The 8,017-nt window shown below is 45.8% G+C and overlaps 1 pseudogene; it reads right to left on the minus strand.

Annotated features, from left to right (window-relative positions):
* Positions 1-4,383, minus strand: part of LOC106596638 (extracellular calcium-sensing receptor-like) — a 7,807-nt pseudogene extending 3,424 nt beyond the window's left edge.
* Between the last annotated feature and the right edge of the window lie 3,634 nt (positions 4,384-8,017).

The raw sequence follows: 8,017 nt of genomic DNA on the forward strand, positions 1-8,017 counted from the left end.
CCTGACCTCCAGTGCCTACTCATGGCCCGGTGTATCCATTTCCTGCTCCTCGCACTAGCCCTGAGGTGCGTGTCTCTAGTCTGGCACCTCCAAATCCAGCACCACGCACCAGGCCTCCAGTGCGTCAGCCAAGTCCAGTACGTCCTGTTCCCGCTCCTCGCACTAGCCTTGGGGTGCGTGTCTCCAGTCTGGTACCTCCAGTACCAGCCCCACGCACCAGGCCTCCAGTGCGTCAGCCCAGTCCAGCTCGTCCTGCTCCTGCTCCTCGCACTAGCCCTGTGGTGCGTGTCCCTAGTCTGGCGCCTCCTAAGCCAGCCCCACGCATCAGGCCTTCAGTGCGCAGTCCTCGTCCAGAGCCTCCGGCAACAGTGCCTCGTTCAGAGTGTCCGGCAACAGTGCCCCGTTCAGAGTGTCCGGCAACGGTGCCCCGTCCAGAGTGTCCGGCAACAGTGGCCGGTCCAGAGTGTCTGGCAACAGTGCCCCATCCAGAGTGTCCGGCAACGGTGCCCCGTCCAGAGTGTCCGGCAACGGTGCCCCGTCCAGAGTGTCCGGCAACGGTGCCCCGTCCAGAGTGTCTGGCAACAGTGCCCCGTCCAGAGTGTCTGGCAACAGTGCCCCGTCCAGAGTGTCCGGCAACAGTGCCCCGTCCAGAGCTTCCGGCGACAGTTCCCCGTCTAGAGATGGCCCACAGTTCGGAGCCTGCAGAGACGGCCCACAGTCCGGAACCAGCAGAGACGGCCCACAGTCCGGAGCCAGCAGAGACGGCTCACAGTCCGGAGCTCCCAGAGTCGCCCTCCAGTCCGAGGTCTCCAGCGACACGCATCAGCCCGTGGTCTCCAGCGACGTGCATCAGCCCGAGGTCCCCAGCGATGCGCCATAGCCCAGAGACTTCGCGAGGGGTAAAATATAATAATCATTTAGTGGGGATGGACAGGTTAGGTTGGGGAGTAAGGCCGGAGCCTGAGCCACCTCCGTAGTAGGAGGTTGGCGAGGGGGGGGGTGTAGCACAAGAACCGGGTTTATTTTTTGTGGAAGGTGCTTCCGGGGTCTGCACCTTTGGGGGGGGGGCGGTACTGTCACGTCCTGACCAGTAAAAGAGGTTGTTTGTTATTGTAGTTTGGTCAGGGTGTGGCAGGGGGTGTTTGTTTAGAGTGTTTCGGGGTTTGTTGGGCTATGTTCTTTGTTAGTCTATTTCTATGTTAGTTCTAGTATGTCTATTTCTATGTGATGTTTATTGGTTTGACCTTCAATTGGAAGCAGCTGCTCCTCGTTGCTTCTAATTGAAGGTCCTATTTAAGAGGGGTGTTTTTCTATTGGATTTGTGGATAGTTGTTTCCTGTTTTGTGTTCGTGCACCTGACGGGACTGTTTAGTGTTGTTTGTTGTTTTTGTATACGTGTTTATTTTGTTTTCCTTCTATAATAAAATAAGAAGATGAGTTTACACGTTCCCTGGTAAGGTACAGTTGAAGTTTACATACACCTTAGCCAAATACATTTAAACTCAGTTTATCACAATTCCTGATGTTTAATACTAGTAAAAATTCACTGTCTTAGGTCAGTTAGGATTACCACTTTAGTTTAAGAATGTGAAATGTCAGAATAATAGTAGAGAGAATGATTTATTCAGCTTTTATTTCTTTCAATAAATTCCCATTTGTGACCAAGTGTCAAACGGTGGGTGTAGCTGGTGCATGGAAGTCAGGTGCAGGATAGCAGAGATGAGTGGACAAAGCACTTTACTGAGGCAATTATTAGAACATACACAACCACGTCACAAAAACAAAATGCCCAAAGAACAAGTGAAGCAGCACAAAGTATAACAAACCTTGTACAAAGTTCCGGCTGCCACAAAGCATGGGTACAAAACCCGGCGCAAACCAGCTGGAAGCGTGCCAACCTTGACAATAAACAATACCCCTCACAGACATTGAGGGAACAGAGGGCTAAATACACATAGTAATTATGAGGAGATGTAAACCAGGAGTGCAGAAAACAAGATAAAACAAAAGGAAAATGAAAGGTGGAGCAGCGATGGCTAGAAGACCGGTGACGCCGAACGCCACCCGAACAAGGAGAGGGACCGACTTTGGCGGAAGTCGTGACACCAAGCTTTAACTTCCTGACTTATGTCTTGAGATGTTGCTTCAATATATCCACATAATTTTCCGTCCTCATCATGCCATCTATTTTGTGAAGTGCACCAGTCCCATCCGCAGTAAAGCACCCACACAACATAATGCTGCCATCCCCGTGCATCACGGTTGAGATGGTGTTCTTCGGCTTGCAAGCGTACCCTTTTTCCTCCAAACATAACGATGGTCATTATGGCCAAACAGTTCTATTTCTGTTTCATCAGACCAGAGGACATTCCTCCAAAAAGTACGATCTTTGTTCCCATGTGCAGTTGCAAACCGTAGTCTGTTTTTTTTATGGCGGCTTTGGAGCAGTGGCTTCTTCTTTGCTGAGCAACCTTTCAGGTTATGTCAATAGAAGACTAATTTTACTGTCGATATAAATACGTTTGTACCTGTTTCCTCCAGCATCTTCACAAGGTCCTTTGCTGTTGTTCTGGGATTGATTTTCACTATTTTCGCACCAAAGTACGTTCATCTCTAGGAGACAGAACACGTCTCCTTCCTCAGCGGAAATACGGCTGCGTGGCCCCACGGTGTTTTTAGTTGCAAACTATTGTTTGTACAGATGAACGTGGTACCTTCAGGCGCTTGGAAATTGCTCCATGGCATGAACCAGACTTGTGGAGGTCGTCCAACTTCAACTGTACTTGGCATCATTGCTCTATACAAATTAGTGCGATGGAGCAGAATGTTCTGTTTTTCTTTTCAAAACTTGTTGAAGACTACTACCTCTACTACTACAACTATCACCACTAAGCCTACCACTACTACTACTACTGCCACTAGGCCACTACCAATACTACTACTACCACTAGGCCTACTACCACTACTACAAATACCACTACTACTACAACGATTACTTCTAGACCAACCACTACTACTAGTACTACTACTACTACCACTAGGGCTACTACTACCACTACTACCACAACCACTAGACCTACTACCACTTGTACTACTACCACTATGCCTACTACCACCACTACCACTACTAGGCCTATTACCACTACTACTACTACCACTAGGCCTACTACCACTACTACTACTACCACTACTACTTCAACTATTACGTCTAGGCCTACCACTACCACTACTACTACTACTACTACCACTAGGCCTAATACCACTACTACCACTACTACTAGGCCTACTACTACTACTACTACTACTACTACTACTACTAGGCCTACTTCCACTACTACTCCTTCTACTACTTCTACTAGGCCCACTACCACTACTACCACTACTACTACCATTAGGCCTACTACCACTAGGCCTACTGTCACTACCACTACTAGTACTACTTTTTTTTCATTCAACTTTTTCACCCCGGAGGTTTTATCTGGACATCGTTCGTCAGGACTTCAAACAGCCGAAGCTAAGTAACATTAACATGATGCCTTCTAATTGCAGTCGTTGTACTTATAATATACAGGAGAACGATCACCTTACGGCAAGGATAGCTGTGCTGCAAGCCCAGCTTCAGACGCAATCGTTAGGCAAGGGCAATTTCAGTGTAGGAAAGGATGAAACAGCGTCTGTGGCACCAGTAAGTACAGATAGTAACGTTAGTATAAACCCCCTCGCACGGTCCCTGCAGCCGGACAACTTTCTCATGGCTTCTGGAGGGAAACGCTGTAGGAATGCTCAACCGGTGTTGCTTATTCAGCCGACAGAAACTTTCAACCGGTTCTCCCCATTAAGCGAGTCGGAGTCGGAGGCCGAGACTTCTCTGGTCTCTACTCCTCCCGTTGTGGGGTCTGAGACGCCGACGGCTCCCACCATTAGCTCTGACAAATTGAAAACCCTAGTCATTGGCGACTCCATTACCCGCAGTATTAGACTTAAAACGAATCATCCAGCGATCATACACTGTTTACCAGGGGCCAGGGCTACCGACGTTAAGGCTAATCTGAAGATGGTGCTGGCTAAGGCTAAAACTGGCGAGTGTAGAGAGTATAGAGATATTGTTATCCACGTCGGCACCAACGATGTTAGGATGAAACAGTCAGAGGTCACCAAGCGCAACATAGCTTCAGCGTGTAAATCAGCTAGAAAGATGTGTCGGCATCGATTAATTGTCTCTGGCCCCCTCCCAGTTAGGGGGAGTGATGAGCTCTACAGCAGAGTCTCACAACTCAATCGCTGGTTGAAAACTGTTTTCTGCCCCTCCCAAAAGATAGAATTTGTAGATAATTGGCCCTCTTTCTGGGACTCACCCACAAACAGGACCAAGCCTGGCCTGTTGAGGAGTGACGGACTCCATCCTAGCTGGAGGGGTGCTCTCATCTTATCTACAAACATAGACAGGGCTCTAACTCCTCTAGCTCCACAATGAAATAGGGTGCAGGCCAGGCAGCAGGCTGTTAGCCAGCCTGCCAGCTTAGTGGAGTCTGCCACTAGCACAGTCAGCGTAGTCAGCTCAGCTTTCCCCATTGAGACCGTGTCTGTGCCTCGATCTAGGTTGGGCAAAATTAAAAATGGCGGTGTTCGCTTTAGCAATCTCACTAGTATAAAGACCTCCTCCATTCCTGCCATTATTGAAAGAGATTGTGATACCTCACATCTCAAAATTGGGTTACTTAATGTTAGATCCCTCACTTCCAAGGCAGTTATAGTCAATTAACAAATCACTGATCATAATCTTGATGTGATTGGCCTGACTGAAACATGGCTTAAGCCTGATGAATTTACTGTGTTAAATGAGGCCTCACCCCCTGGTTACACTAGTGACCATACCCCCGTGCATCCGGCAAAGGCGGAGGTGTTGCTAACATTTACGATAGCAAATTTCAATTTACAAAAAAAAAAAAACAATGACGTTTTCGTCTTTTGAGCTTCTAGTCATGAAATCTATGCAGCCTACTCACTCACTTTTTATATCGACTGTTTACAGGCCTCCTGGGCCATATGCAGTGTTCCTCACTGAGTTCCCTGAATTCCTATCGGATCTTGTAGTCATAGCAGATAATATTCTAATTTTTGGTGACTTTAACATTCACATGGAAAAGTCCACAGACCCACTCCAAAAGGCTTTCGGAGCCATCATCGACTCAGTGGGTTTTGTCCAACATGTCTCTGGACCTACTCACTGCCACAGTCATACTCTGGACCTAGTTTTGTCCCATGGAATAAATGTTGTGGATCTTAATGTTTTTCCTCATAATCCTGGACTATCGGACCACCATTTTATTACGTTTGCAATCGCAACAAATAATCTGCTCAGACCCCAAACAAGGAGCATTAAAAGTCGTGCTATAAATTCTCAGACAACCCAAAGATTCCTTGATGCCCTTCCAGACTCCCTCTGCCTACCCAAGGACGTCAGAGGACAAAAATCAGTTAACCACCTAACCGAGGAACTCAATTTAACCTTGCGCAATACCCTAGATGCAGTTGCACCCCTAAAAACATCTGTCATAAGAAACTAGCTCCCAAACTGGAAGTCTTCCGACTAGCTTGGAAAGACAGTACCGTGTAGTATCGAAGAGCCCTCACTGCTGCTCGATCATCCTATTTTTCCAACTTAATTGAGGAAAATAAGAACAATACGAAATTTCTTTTTGATACTGTCGCAAAGCTAACTAAAAAGCAGCCTTCGCAAATGGAGGATGGCTTTCACTTCAGCAGTAATACATTTATGAACTTCTTTAAGGAAAAGATCATGATCATTAGAAAGCAAATTACAGACTCCTCTTTAAATCTGGGTATTCCTCCAAAGCTCCATTGTCCTGAGTCTACACAACTCTGCCAGGACCTAGGATCAAGGGAGATACTAAAGTGTTTTAGTACTATATCTCTTGACACAATGATGAAAATAATCATGGCCTCCAAACCCTCAAGCTGCATACTGGACCCTATTCCAACTAAACTACTGAAAGAGCTGCTTCCTGTGCTTGGCCCTCCTATGTTGAACATAATAAATGACTCTCTATCCACCGGATGTGTACCAAGCTCACTAAAAGTGGCAGTAATAAAGCCTCTCTTGAAAAAGCCGAATCTTGATCCAGAAATTATAAAAAACTATCGGCCTATATCGAATCTTCCATTCCTCTCAAAAATTTTAGAAAAAGCTGTTGCACAGCAACTCACTGCCTTCCTGAAGACAAACAATGTATACGAAACGCTTCAGTCTGGTTTTAGACCCCATCATAGCACTGAGACTGCACTTGTGAAGGTGGTAAATGACCTTTTAATGACGTCAGACCGAGGCTCTGCATCTGTCCTCGTGCTCCTAGATCTTAGTGCCGCTTTTGATACCATCGATCACCACATTCTTTTGGAGAGATTGGAAACCCAAATTGGTCTACATGGACAAGTTCTGGCCTGGTTTAGATCTTATCTGTCGGAAAGATATCAGTTTGTCTCTGTGAATGGTTTGTCCTCTGACAAATCAATTGTAAATTTCGGTGTTCCTCAAGGTTCCGTTTTAGGACCACTATTGTTTTCACTATATATTTTACCTCTTGGGGATGTCATTCGAAAACATAATGTTAAATTTCACTGCTATGCGGACGACACACAGCTCTACATTTCAATGAAACATGGTGAAGCCCCAAAATTGCCCTCGCTAGAAGCCTGTGTTTCAGACATAAAGAAGTGGATGGCTGCAAACTTTCAACTTTTAAACTCGGACAAAACAGAGATGCTTGTTCTAGGTCGCAAGAAACAAAGAGATCTTCTGTTGAATCTGACAATTAATCTGGATGGTTGTACAGTCGTCTCAAATAAAACTGTGAAGGACCTCGGCGTTACTCTGGACCCTGATCTCTCTTTTGAAGAACATATCAAGACTGTTTCAAGGACAGCTTTTTTCCATCTACGTAACATTGCAAAAATCAGAAACTTTATGTCCAAAAATGATGCAGAAAAATTAATCCATGCTTTTGTTACTTCTAGGCTGGACTACTGCAATGCTCTACTTTCCGGCTACCCGGATAAAGCACTAAACAAACTTCAGTTAGTGCTAAATACGGCTGCTAGAATCCTGACTAGAACCAAAAAATGTGATCATATTACTCCAGTGCTAGCCTCCCTACACTGGCTTCCTGTTAAGGCAAGGGCTGATTTCAAGGTTTTACTGCTAACCTACAAAGCATTACATGGGCTTGCTCCTACCTATCTTTCCGATTTGGTCCTGCCGTACATACCTACACGTACGCTACGGTCACAAGACGCAGGCCTCCTAATTGTCCCTAGAATTTCCAAGCAAACGGCTGGAGGTAGGGCTTTCTCCTATAGAGCTCCATTTTTATGGAATGGTCTGCCTACCAAGTGAGAGACGCAGACTCAGTCTCAACCTTTAAGTCTTTACTGAAGACTTATCTCTTCAGTAGGTCCTATGATTAAATATAGTCTGGCCCAGGAGTGTGTCATGACTGTCCTGATCAGGTCAGGGTACAGGAGACCACCACCCTACAGATTATCTCCCAAAACCCCAACAGAGGAGGAGAGATCTAGGGGTCTGAAGATGTGGGGGTTTTATGACCCCTCACGCCATAATAAACCTTAGGCCACAGAGAAATTCCTTTGTCCTCACAATGGAATTCTGGCCTCAGAACATTAAACATGCAATAAAAGGGACTTTGGAACAATGGTTTCCGTCAGCCACAACGGTGGTCATGACGAGAGGTGGAATATGAAAATGTATGTAACTTTTGAATTGTTATTAAAGGTTAAGAGATGACGTTATTATGAAAACATTGTACCTTTAAGAGTTTTCCCAGTATATGCCTGATGTTTATACATTGTAAGTTGTGTGGAAAATATCCAAATCAAAGAGAATGTTTTGGTAAAGATGAGATGTGAAGGTAGTGTCTAAAATAGGATTTTAGTCAAATCTAGGCCTTGCCCCTTAACTTGGTCCGCCCAGAGAATTGCC

This window comes from Salmo salar, chromosome ssa20 (genome assembly GCF_905237065.1).
Source record: "Salmo salar chromosome ssa20, Ssal_v3.1, whole genome shotgun sequence".
Taxonomy (NCBI): domain Eukaryota; kingdom Metazoa; phylum Chordata; class Actinopteri; order Salmoniformes; family Salmonidae; genus Salmo; species Salmo salar.